The sequence below is a fragment of the Euprymna scolopes genome, chromosome 7 (genome assembly GCF_053919585.1).
Source record: "Euprymna scolopes isolate OS-2025 chromosome 7, ASM5391958v1, whole genome shotgun sequence".
NCBI classification, from domain to species: domain Eukaryota; kingdom Metazoa; phylum Mollusca; class Cephalopoda; order Sepiida; family Sepiolidae; genus Euprymna; species Euprymna scolopes.
The window spans coordinates 154,591,126-154,603,554 of record NC_136488.1 but is presented as its reverse complement, the minus strand read 5'-3'; the positions used below and the strand labels follow the sequence as shown (position 1 = coordinate 154,603,554).

The 12,429-nt window shown below is 32.9% G+C and overlaps 1 protein-coding gene and 1 long non-coding RNA gene across 3 annotated transcripts in view; one reads left to right on the top strand and one right to left on the bottom strand.

Moving 5' to 3' along the window:
• LOC145280075 (dyslexia-associated protein KIAA0319-like protein) overlaps positions 1–12,429 on the bottom strand; it is a 572,614-nt gene that overhangs the window by 308,246 nt on the left and 251,939 nt on the right. The gene's annotated exons all lie outside the window — the stretch shown is intronic.
• LOC145280077 (uncharacterized) overlaps positions 2,208–12,429 on the top strand; it is a 71,975-nt gene continuing 61,753 nt past the window's right edge. The window contains exon 1 of the long non-coding RNA XR_013868537.1: positions 2,208–2,308. This is a non-coding gene — a long non-coding RNA (uncharacterized LOC145280077). The remainder of the gene's footprint in view (positions 2,309–12,429) is intronic.

Sequence of the window (12,429 nt, the reverse complement as noted above, 5' to 3'; positions counted from 1 at the left end):
AATCAAAATCATACAATAATATTGCTGATTCTTTTTGCTTTCAAGTAATCAATTTTTTTTTTATTAATTTACAATTCAGAGGCATTCAATCTGACCTTGCAGAAATTGATCACAAATTTTTTCTCTCTCAGTCTACTAAATAATTGTTACTAAGCTACGTTGGTGATAAGATAACTAATATTGAAAGAATCAATAAAGTACAAAAACTAAAAGAGCAGCATATTTTACCAAACAATCATTTTTATTATCCCGTTTCTAATTGTGATTTTAAAAGTGAGATTTTTTTAAAAAAATTAAATCATAAAGTTTTGAAAAATAATTGATCACCGTCTTTAGATTGAGAATTGGGTCTGGGTGTCTGGGTAAAATCTTGCACTCTAGAGTCATAATAAACGTAACAAATAGCCATGAGCAATGAAGAGTACTTTATGCAGTCCAGGGAATCATGAGAGATGATTTTTCTGGGCCTCTGTGCAGATGTCCGATTCTCTTAGCAATTATAAAAGAAGAAAAACATGTCATCAGTAGTGGTGGCCAGTGGCAACATGATCACCTTTAAAGAAAGGTAACACGGAAACTTTTTGGCTCAACATGGTTTTAACTTAATTTTCCTCAATCATCATGAAGTCCTCTGAAAATGGGGACGAAACGTTGATATTTTTCTAATGATAAAAGTTCTTTTCTTTTTCCCATAACACACACACACATTATATATATATATATATATATATATATATATATATATATGAGAGAGAGAGAGAGAGAGAGAGAGAGGGGGGTGCAATAGCATAAGGTATAAAAGCATTAATTGTCAAAAACAACAAAATGCAAATTTAAAAAAGAAAAAACGACCAGGTTTCAATCTCAATCTGAAGCGTTTGCTTATCGAGCCTACATTGAAGAGCTGTGATATAGTGAAACAATCTGTCTGGACAATATGTACATACATACATACATACGTGTGTGTGTTGTTGTGTGCATGAATGCATATGTGCCTTTTGTATAACCTTCCTACTAGTGTGATAGTCATTGTCACAAAATATCAAAAGACTACAATGATCGTTTGTTGCTGAACACAAGATGGAAACAATGCTCCTCACTGACCTTCGTCAATAAGAAATCCTTATTGATTTCTTATAAAACAGAATCAAAATTCTAATAAGGAAAAGATTGTCGTGCAGATGAGAAATATGTTGGATGTGAGGATTAAAGTAGCATCCGTCTCTGCTGCTCATCCCCTGGGAATGTTGAAGAAGTGAGGATTTGCTTCCAATTCACCTGTGACCCACCTTTTTGATACGTAGAGAATCAGTGCAATTGCCTGGAAATCATTCTTGATAGTTGCATGCGTCTGGCAAAGAATAAACTCAGGAAAAGGAGATCAAAATCATGACACTAATCTTTACAAATCATGGATTTTGGTAATAACTGATGCTAGTCTTAACTTGCTTGAATTATGTGCATAATTCAGAGAGCTTCGTTACATGCTCGTAAGCAAAATTCTGCCACTTATCACGGTCTTAGACTAGTCCTTCAGTTGTTACAGAGCTATTTTTTTTTATGGGAACTATTTTCTTTTACTCTTCCTCCACCCAACCCTCCAACATTTTATTTACATCTGGCTCAATTAAAAAAAAAAAAATGTTCTCTTTAATTTCTGAGTTATATTCATTCCCAAACAAGGCATATCACTGAAGCCTATTATGATAGGTCAAATTTTGTTCATTTTATTTTTATCTATTTTATCAATTAACTTGATGTGTCTACTACAAAATCATCTAGTAAAACAGATTCCTTTTTTCTTTAGAGAACAAGTGATTGGTTTAATATAGGGGTCACCAAACTACGGCCTGCAGGCTGAATCTGACCCGCGACGTCAGTTCATTCAACCCCCTCCCCCCATGGTACTTGTATTTGCTTGATAAAACGTATGGAACACAAAAACTTGTGATAAAATTTCAATTTGAATATTTTGAATACTAGATTTTCATGCTTACAGATATCTAATTGCTTTGTTCTTTAAATTAAGCATTTCATTTCTTCCAGCTCTCCCCTACCTTTGGTGAACCGTAGCTTCACCAGTGACCCCTAAATCCTCTGCTTTTTTTGCGTTTCAACAGGATTTTGATTACGTTTCTAATCCAATCTTTTTTTTTCATTTTCAGATTCCATTTTCTTCACCCTTCATTATAGCTACTAAAAAAAAAAAAAAAAAAAAAAAAAAAAAAAAAAAAAAAAATCACAAATCTCACTAATCTTTTTTGCTGCTTCGTTTGTAAGATTTGGATACGTGCACATTATATCTGATGTAAGTATCTTTTTGCTGTTGCCGCTTTCTTTGATAACTTTTTAGTAAATAAAATAGTTGGTTGCTTTTGTTTTTCTTCATTGCACCCAGGATTAACATGGAAATGATTATGCGGCATGCGTTTGTCATTCTTTCAGTAAAAAAAAAAAAAGCTCTGTGACTGCTGGTTTAAAAGATATAAAATAAACCAGCATTGAAAACCTGGCTCTTAGTCTCTCATTAGTTATAAATACGAAATTAATTACTTTGAGCAACTCAATTTTCATGAGAAAGATCCTACTAGTTGAATAACAGTATTTATAAGAACTTTGTTTCATTCAGCGACCACCCTGGAAATGGTTCAAAATGAATAAAAATTTTAACTTCATTTCCCATTGATCTTGGTTAAACTGGTATATGTCTCTGCTGCCAAGCAGCATTGTTGAACCATCGATTTCACATAAATGACATCATTCAATGGAAATCGATGAATGTCACACAGGTTAAACAAATCGCTCATCTAACACAAATTGTTACAAGATCGCTTTGTCGCTTATTAAACTCAAAAGTTGTCAGCAAGACAACATCACCTATTATTTACATTGTGTTCAGTAGACTATTGTCTTCAATATTGATGCTTATACATTTTTTACGTTTCCACAAATGCATTCTCTTTACTTCTGTTGAATATCCATCTCTAGAGCACCGTAATGATGAGAGTTTATGTATCTGGCTGATAGACAACACCTGATTTAGTATCTGATTGTCCAAAGTCAAAATGATACAATTACTTTTACTGGTGTATTATCTTTCAATGTTCAATTAGAGAGAGAGAGGATGTGATATATCATCTGTTCTTATCCCCTACACCCAAGCATTACCTCCTTACAAGATCTGCTTTACATGAAGACACACGTTAGGCAACTTTTAAAAATCAACTTCCAAACTAACAAGTCTCCAGCCACATTTTTGTTTATCCGTCTTTCTCTCAAAATCCATCCTTATCACTTCCTTCCAGGGTTTCCTTGGCCTTCCCCTCCCAACTAACCTTACTATCTCAAAACCTCTGGCCTTGATGGAGGGGGGGGGGACTAAAACTTGCTGCTATGGTTTCAAATGATCTGAAATAACAGTAAGAGGAGACTTGATTCCAAATATTTCTCATATGTTATATCTCCCCTCTTTTGGAAATAGTGTACGATTGTGAATATCTCAAGTATCAAATAATCTTTATACACTGTGAAATTTATGTGTTTTATGTGTGAAAACCAAAGACGGGGAGACATAACATGAGAAATATTTGGAATGATGATTGAAAATGGGCAAAATTAAAATTTGCTGACTTTAAAGAACCGTTTATGACATTTATCGACAGATTTGAAGCTGATAACAAAAACTGATTTTGTCACGATGTATTTTTTACAGATGGGAAATTTTGCAAAGAAACTGTTCAAGGAAATTTTGTTTGGTGTTAGGCACAATGGTTGTAGCTAGACAAGTTCTTGCTGTGAAATCTGTACAAGAACAGATTCAGAGTGTAACTTTTTTTAATGTCACCACTTATCAAGGTTAAAAACTACATGAGGATAAATATTTAATGAGATGTCTAGATTATCAGCTGAATGATGAATAATATGAGAAGATTGAAAATGATGAATGGAAAGAACAAATTTTGATTGCCTATGAAGATGGTTTATGACAACCCTCTGAAAACACTGGATTTAAAGATGACCAGAAGATATCGTTCTCCCACTAGATTGCAAATTATTATTAGTAGTAGTAGTAGAAGCAACAAGAAAAGCATTGTTATAAATATTGATATTGCAAGAAATTTTTACAATAGAAAAATCCAAAGTCGATGGTCCAAGTCAAATGCGAAACAATGAATTTATTCTGATTTATAGGCAGAAATATATATACAGCATAATCATGACACACCGGTTCTCTTCGGATCACCGAAGTTAAGCAACAATGAGCCTGGCCAATATCAGATAAGTGACCATTTGGGATTTCAGGTGCTGTATGTGTTCTCCGTTTTCCTTGGCATTGTTTCCAGTCATCTTTGACTTCTCCTTGCCACTGGACTCAAGCGGTGCCGATTCAGGAGAGGTGTGGTTGGAGATTGTGCAACCCTTGCCTCATAATAACACATGCAGCTGCCCCTACAGGGAGCATCCTTTGTCTTTAGAGACGAAACAGAGGCATCGATAGTCAGAAAACGATGTTGTCTAATTTGCATTTATATATGACAAAGTGTATGCATAAAGCAATACCAGAAATTAGAATTCACGTACACCATTCATAATATATGTCTCGGGTACATATTTACTGATCAAGTAGAAACTAATATTACAATTATAAAGCAAACAGATTTATATGTAATTTAAAAAAACAAAAAAAAACAAAAAAAAAAACATGAGCAATAAGAAGAAACCAGTAAAATGTTAATAGAATCTTCTAGCATATGAAGTTATCTTGTCGGATTTCAAAGAGCATTTAAACTGAAAAATAAATCTTTGCTATTGGCTCGCCACGTTTCATTTGTTATTGTCATCATCATCATCATCATAGCCTCCATTAAATCTCAAGAGACTACAGATATTCTCTGAGCATGTAATTATGGGGTAAAAGTTGCACAATCCTCAACCACTCCTCTCTTTAGTTGACATCGATTCTAGTGACAAGGAGAAACCCAGGATGACTGGAAACAATACTGAAACAAGCAAAGAGCACACACAGCACTTAGTATCCTCAAATGGTCACCCATTTTAGTACTGACCAGGTTCTGTATTGCTTAACTTAAATGATCTAATGGGAAACAGTGCGTCAACGTGATTATGCCACATAATTTGTCGTGATACATAATTTGTGATACAGTGTTTTTAGCAATATAATACCGTACTAAGCTACAATTTATTTTTAAAATTATTTAGGGCGGCCCAGACGTCTGCTAATTGAAGTATTTTTAAGTAATCTATATGTTAATACGATAGCGTGTTATTTCGTGTGTCACGCTTACATCTTTTTTCTTCCACGTGACTGTCGTCTATTTGTTATAACCTTCCATTTCTTGTAATAAATAATTTTATCAAAAATTCTTCATAAGTTTTATTTTCGGTTTCGATTCAAGCGGTTTTCAAGGAGTTTTAACAAAAGAGTTGCAATAATATCAGGACGTCTCCATTCACGCTGGACATCCACAGAATGCCAACATCAATATATTACATATGAAAGAGTCCCCTGTAGAATTTCCACAGGTCCCACTAGTCACCTAGAAATAAAAAATATCAAGGAAGACAACTCATTCTAAATGTAATATAATGTTTGTCCACCTTACATTTAAAAATATATAAACAAATATAAATTAAAAAATAATTTCACTTTGTTGCATCCCAGACAACGCCGGGTATGTACAAATAAGCAATATTTTTCATAAATTTTAGCAATATTTTTCATAACTTTTAGCAATATTTTACTGACAATGCAAAGCATATCCTCCTAAGACGAATGGAAAAGTCTTTAATACTTGCCTTCCATTTTACTTTCATACATTATAGAAATATTAGTAGACTTGAAAACCACTATACCAGTGCTTAAAAAAAAAAATGTGTGCTAAACAAAAGTAAACGTTTTTTTTTTTTTTGGGGGGGGGTACATGGAGGTCACCACTTATCAAGGCCCGGAGGCTACTCAGGGATAAGGGTTATTACGTGTACAGTAATCAATGAGATAGTATTGTAGTAATCATTAATATTGGAGATTTGATAGAGTGTCTTACGTAAGGGGGCGGTTTGTCAGGAATTTATTCATGTTGGATTTGGAGACATCCAAGTTGTAGTCAGGTGGGAAACAGGCGAACGGAAGAGAGTTCCACAATCGTGCACTTCTGAGAAAGAAGCTCTGCTCATGGAATCTACGTTTGGATTTAGGCACAGATAAAGAGTGGGGAAAATTATTGACAGTAGTTTCAGTCAGACGGGTGTTTCTCGTGAAAGATTGGTGAGGGGGGACAAGAGATTGGAGCTCAGACGAGCACTTGCCATGGAAATAACGATAAAATAAAGACAGGCTTGCAACGTCTCTTCTATGGGAGAGATGCTGCAGGGAAGAGAAAAGGGCATTCCCACCAAACCACGAAGTCTATTTTGTACTCTGTCAAGGTAGGATAGGCTGTTTTTAGCAGCTCCTGCCCAGATGTGGCAGCAGTACTCCATCCTTGGACGTACTTCGCTTTTATACAGATAGAGAATTGCATCAGTAGTGAGATATCTTCTGGAGCGGTAGAAGGATCCCACCATTTTCCCAGCGTCCCTGGCAACAGATTTGATGTACATGTTTCATTTAAGATCAGGAGTAAAGGTTTTGACCTTTACTCCTGATCTGAAATGGAACATAAGATTGTCAAAACATGGAACCTCCCCAAGACGAGAGCCATCCATTTCAATTGATGCCAGATGGGAATCAGAGTGTTGATGATGTAAAGATAGAAGCTTGGTTTTGGATGCATTAAAAGTGACCAGCCACCTCTTCCCCCATTGTACCATGCGCTCAAGATCAGAGGAGAGAAAATTAGAGAGAACTTTGTCATTTACGGCCTTTGATGTATTGCCATAGATGGTCGTGTCATCAGCATAGATATCAACGAATGATTTAAGTATGTGTTTTGGGAGATCATTGATGTAGATCAGGAAGAGAGTTGGGCCCAGGATAGACCCCTGGAGGATTCCAGCATTAATACTGTGGGCCTCTGGTTTCTACCCATCAACCACTACTCTTATGAACCTATCAGAGAGAAATGATTTAATGATTGAGAAAACATTTCCAGTAATACCGTAGCTGGAAATCTTGTGAAGTAAGCCTTTATACCATACCTTATCGAAGGCCTTTGATATGTCAAGAGCAATTGACCTGGAAAGGAAACCTTTGTCAAGAGATTCACTAATCCTATGTGATATAACCGTTAGCACATCTGCTGTAGATCTTGCAGAGCAGAAACCATTTTGCATGTCACTAAGAAGGTTGTTTCTGTGGAGGTGGTTGACTACTTCTTTATTTAATATGGATTCCAACAACTTACTCATGACACACAGGAGACTTATTAGTCTGTACTGAGAGGGAGATGACTTTTCACCTGAATTCTCAAATACAGGGCATACTGATGAGGTTTTCCAGAGTGTTGGAAAGCACTTCTTAAGGCAACACTTAAACAGTTTTGTAAGCATGAGGGCAAGTTCTGGTTGGAGCTTTTTCAGCACTATAACTGGTTTACAGAATTGTACAAGTCATTCTCAATGTGCTTCTACTTAACATTCAGTATCAAATCAAAATGCTATGAAAATGAAATCACAATATTTTTCAGCTGTTGCTTACGCATGAAAATTGTGCATGCTTCTTTAATGCAACTTTAAAGTTGTTAAAGCTCCTTAGTTGTTAATAGTGAAACATTTGAGCCTTCAACGTACCCTAACACTGGAAGCCCACCAGTAGGAGATATGGGGAGAAAGGTGGTCCACTTCTCTAGCATCCTCTCAATTTCACATTCTCTTCTTCGAACTAAGCTTCCAAAAATTAAATGGATACACAGAATACACAAAATTGAGCATAACAATTAAAACAATTTTTTTTAATAAAACTAATTGTTATGGGATAAGCTAATACACCTATCTATGGAATAATGGACTAGCCCAAAGACTATAAATATAGTTACATCTAACATTAGATTGGGTAGCAATTCGTAGCAGTTATGGCTCCCAGAATTATGACGTACTTCTGTAAGATATTTTACTAATACACCATTTGTTAGTAGCTATACCACTGTCTCTTGATTATTACCGGCCTGCATTATCTATGTCAAAAACCAAATACACAATTTTTTTTTTTTTTTTTTTTTTTTTTTATATATAGATGAAAAAAAAAATGTTTTTCATTTTGAAACATCCTGCATTTACAATCTCATCAAAGGGCCTGCTGCTTAGAATATGCTGACTGGTTCTCCAGCAAAGGAGATAATCAGCCTGCGACAGTTGGCTACAATTTAGTATACAAAATCTAATGTGTTAATATTTCGTAAAAAAAAAAAAAAAAAAAAAAAAAAAAAAGACTATGCTAAAAATAGAATTTATGCACAACGAAAGAAAATATTTTAAGGAATAAAATGCATATCTTTATATCATTGAACTTTAAAAGCTAAAACCTGCTCAACTTGAATAAAAACATGTTTGAGAATTTTTGAGATGTGGATTGACACTGTATTATTTGAACTTCAAGATGAGAACAGTAGTTCAAATAATCCCGATTGAAAAAAAAATCTTACTTTTAAAAGAAAAGCAAATGTAAAATAAAAATGCTTTTAACTGAATAGTTTAAAATAAGAATTAAAAAAAAAAACGATTTGGGAATAAAATTTATAGCAATTCTGTTTAATCTATTTCATAGCAAGATTATTTGACTGAATAACAACTATTTCATATCTCCCACTATTGTATTTTGAACAGTAAAATCAACATCACCTCCAAAGAAATTTTTGTCCAAAATTTGTAACTAATTTAATGTGTAGCAACCATAGTTCAAAGGTACAAAGTTAAATGAATATATTTGCAGATAAATCATTCATGACAATCATTAGAAATCATTGAAAATTTTAACATTAGTTTAATTAATCTATATATTAATACGATAGCGTGTGTTATTTTCTGTGTCATGCTCACATCCGGGTCATTTAATTGTTATGCACTTATAAATAATTTTACCAAGAATTCTTCATGAGTTTTAGTTTCGGTTATAGCTGATGGCACTTAAGTCATCTATTTTTTTATAAATAATTTTATCAAGAATTCTTCATAAGTTTTGCTTTCAGTTTCGATTATGGCTGAAGGAATTCAAGTTTATATATATATATATATATATATATATATATATATATATATATATATATATATATTTCTTAAGTTTTTATTTGGTTTCTATTCAAGTTAATGTAGCTAAGTCATATGGATATATATTTTTTTTAATTTTTAAAATCGCAACATTATAATATATAAAAAAATCGATAAAACATTACCTCTATAATAATATATACGAAATCTGCAAGAAGCATACTTTACAACTGCGCTTTGCTGGGCGTTTGTGCTAGCTTAGATAAATGCAGTTTTAACAAAAAAAGTTACAATAATATCAGAGTATCTCCATTTACACTGAACATCTACAAAATGCCAACATCAATATATTACATATGAATGAGTCCCCTGTGGAATTTCCACAGGTCCTGCTAGTAATAATATTTTGTTTAAGAACTTTTGAGATGAGGATTAATATTTTGTATTATTCAGACTACTATTCTCATTTTTTTTCTTCCCCCACAATGTTTCAAAATGTAACCTTTGATCTTCATCAAGTGCATTATTTCGAACTCAGTAACCTGTCTAGAATTTAGAACCGAACTCAAAGATTCTCAAGCTTGAAAAGGTGCACCTAATGAAAGTTGGCAGTTATATCAGCTGAAACTTTTTTGGGGGAAAAAAAATTTAGAATAGTCTGAAAACTATAAATGCTACAGATGTTAGCATTTCATGTCAAGTACAATTATCTTATGCGGTGTGCGGATTTGTATAATAACTTGCAGACGATGCAGAGTTCATTTCATGTTTCCAAGTAAATGCTAATACCCTTGTAAATATTATGAACCTGCAAATCTTTCCTCCTCCTCCTCCTCATTCAGTTATGGACAAAAAACAATATGTGTTCAATTAACATAGAATGAACTATTTATTCTAGGTAGTGTTTTGATATTGAATAAACAAGTGTTGATATGCCGTAAACTAGATAAACCAAACAATTTTGAGATAATTGTTATTTCTTTTAAAACGCTATCCACAAAATATAAAAGTATGTGAATCCTGCACGCTTAGTAATGTCTATAGTAGCATTCAGATTATTAAAGATTTTCGTCTTGGTTCTTATTTTTTTTATTTATTTTTTTTTTTACAACGTTTTGGCTGATGTAAGTTCCAGTGTTCTTTTGACATCTTTTCAAAATCGGGAATCTTTATAATGGGTTTAGTTCCAAAGTCTATATAAGTTCCAGACTTTGAAAAGTTGAACTTGAAGACATCCTTCAAGTTTATCCTTTTAAATTCGAGAACCCTTGTTGAATTCGGGAACCTGTATGGAATTTGAAGTGCACCTAATAAAAGGTGCACTTCAAATTCCATACAGGTTCCCGAATTCATAATGATAAAGCGTTTTCGTTCCATCAACCGCGACAGAGCAGAAGTGTCTTTTTTTTTTTTTTTTTTTAAGGTATTATCGTCGATAGAAAGAATTGAACCTTCAACCTTCGGAAGACTGTCACTTAGAACTGGTTATTAATCAGTGTCCATAATACAAACTACCAATCCTTTATCTAAAAAAATTACACTTTTAGTTCAGAAATAAATGTTAAAAATCTTGACACAAAAGTAAGAAGAGATGAGGAGGGGGGGGTGCTCGTCCCAACTTCTCACACAAAACGAAGGAATGGTGATTTTTAAGACACACCCATTCCTTTGGTGATGAAAATGTCATTTCAATCTTACACATGACAGACTGATGGATCAATTGATGAACGGAGCCTTTTATAAAGATGAATCTATAAATGCTATTTCCAACTTAAGTTTGACAGACGGACAAAACCTGTTACAGGGACGATTTGGCACATCAAAAAAATATCAAGGCCCATAAAAAATAAAATAAAACATAAGAAACCAAAAGACAGCTGCATTGCATAGAAACTGGTCATCATAAAAGATGTCTGAATATAATGACTGCAGAACAATGTCTACAGAAGCAAATCAAACCAAGATTAATGAAGACGAAAATTCTCATAAAATACAACATTTGTGCATCTTATGTTCATTGCACTAAAATAAATAAATAAATAAAATAAAATATGACATTGATGGCAGACATAAATCATACTGTACATGGCCAAGAATAGCATATGATTATTTTAGCATTCAGTCATTACATTTAAATTATACTAGACTAAGATTAAAAAAAAAAAATGTTAAAGAAATAGAAAAAAAATATGGATTTTGATCCATTAAATCAAGGACATAAATTGATTTTACTTAAATATGAAAACCTTAAAAAAAAAAAAAAAAAAAAAAATTAAAAAAAAACATTTATTCTGACATTTTCTCACTTTCACAGAAATGATGCTGCCCGGGATGCAGTGGAGTCATTTTCATTTTTTTTTTTTTATTTCTTTTTGTTTGTACATTTTCAAACTTGATAAACAACTCTTGTTGAAGTGAGTTATTCTACTTGCTGATTTCTATTTTTAGGCGATTGTTTAAAAATGTTTCATATTACAATTCATCTTTGTCAAGCCAAGTAATTTTAATAAACTATAGCTATGTACGTTATTATATTGCCAATAACATGATACAACAATAACAAATGAAAATTGGATAGTCAGAACTAAAATTTGATTTATCAGCTTAAATGCTATTTGGGTTTGACTTTGAAAATCTAACAAAACTTCATATGTTAGAATTTAAAAAAAAAACAAAAAACAACTGTGTGTATCTATGATTATATGTATACACATCCCCTTTTAAAAATATGAGATATAAGAAACCAGGAGAAAAAAGAATCAATAATGTTAATATCTGCAGCAATATTATTGTTATTTACCTACCTCCTCACGAGGGCTGGATGTAATACATTATTGAATCTCATTGGGGTGTTCAGAAATGGTGAATTTCTGATATCCTAAAGAGTAGTTAAAACTTCTGTTAAATGCCTTCTTCAATAGGGCACACTAACTAAATCACATGCAGACAACTAACCATCCAAAAAAGAAATACTTGAATTGTCTGCAATGAATCACAATGGAACCGATTGCTAAAATGATTGAATTTCGTAGCCAATAACCTAATATCCTTTGATATGTTAAAAAAAAATAAAACAAAAAAAAAATAAGTTCCAGGCAATAAAATTTTTTCTTGATTCAGCTCTAACGTACAGCCATTTTCTTCCATGATTTTTATCTACATAATTTTTCAACAAATTATTTTTCTTGTAGTAGTTAATCTGATTTGAATATAAATAAAATATTCACAGTAAACCATTGACATATTTCTTGAAAAAAGGACACATTA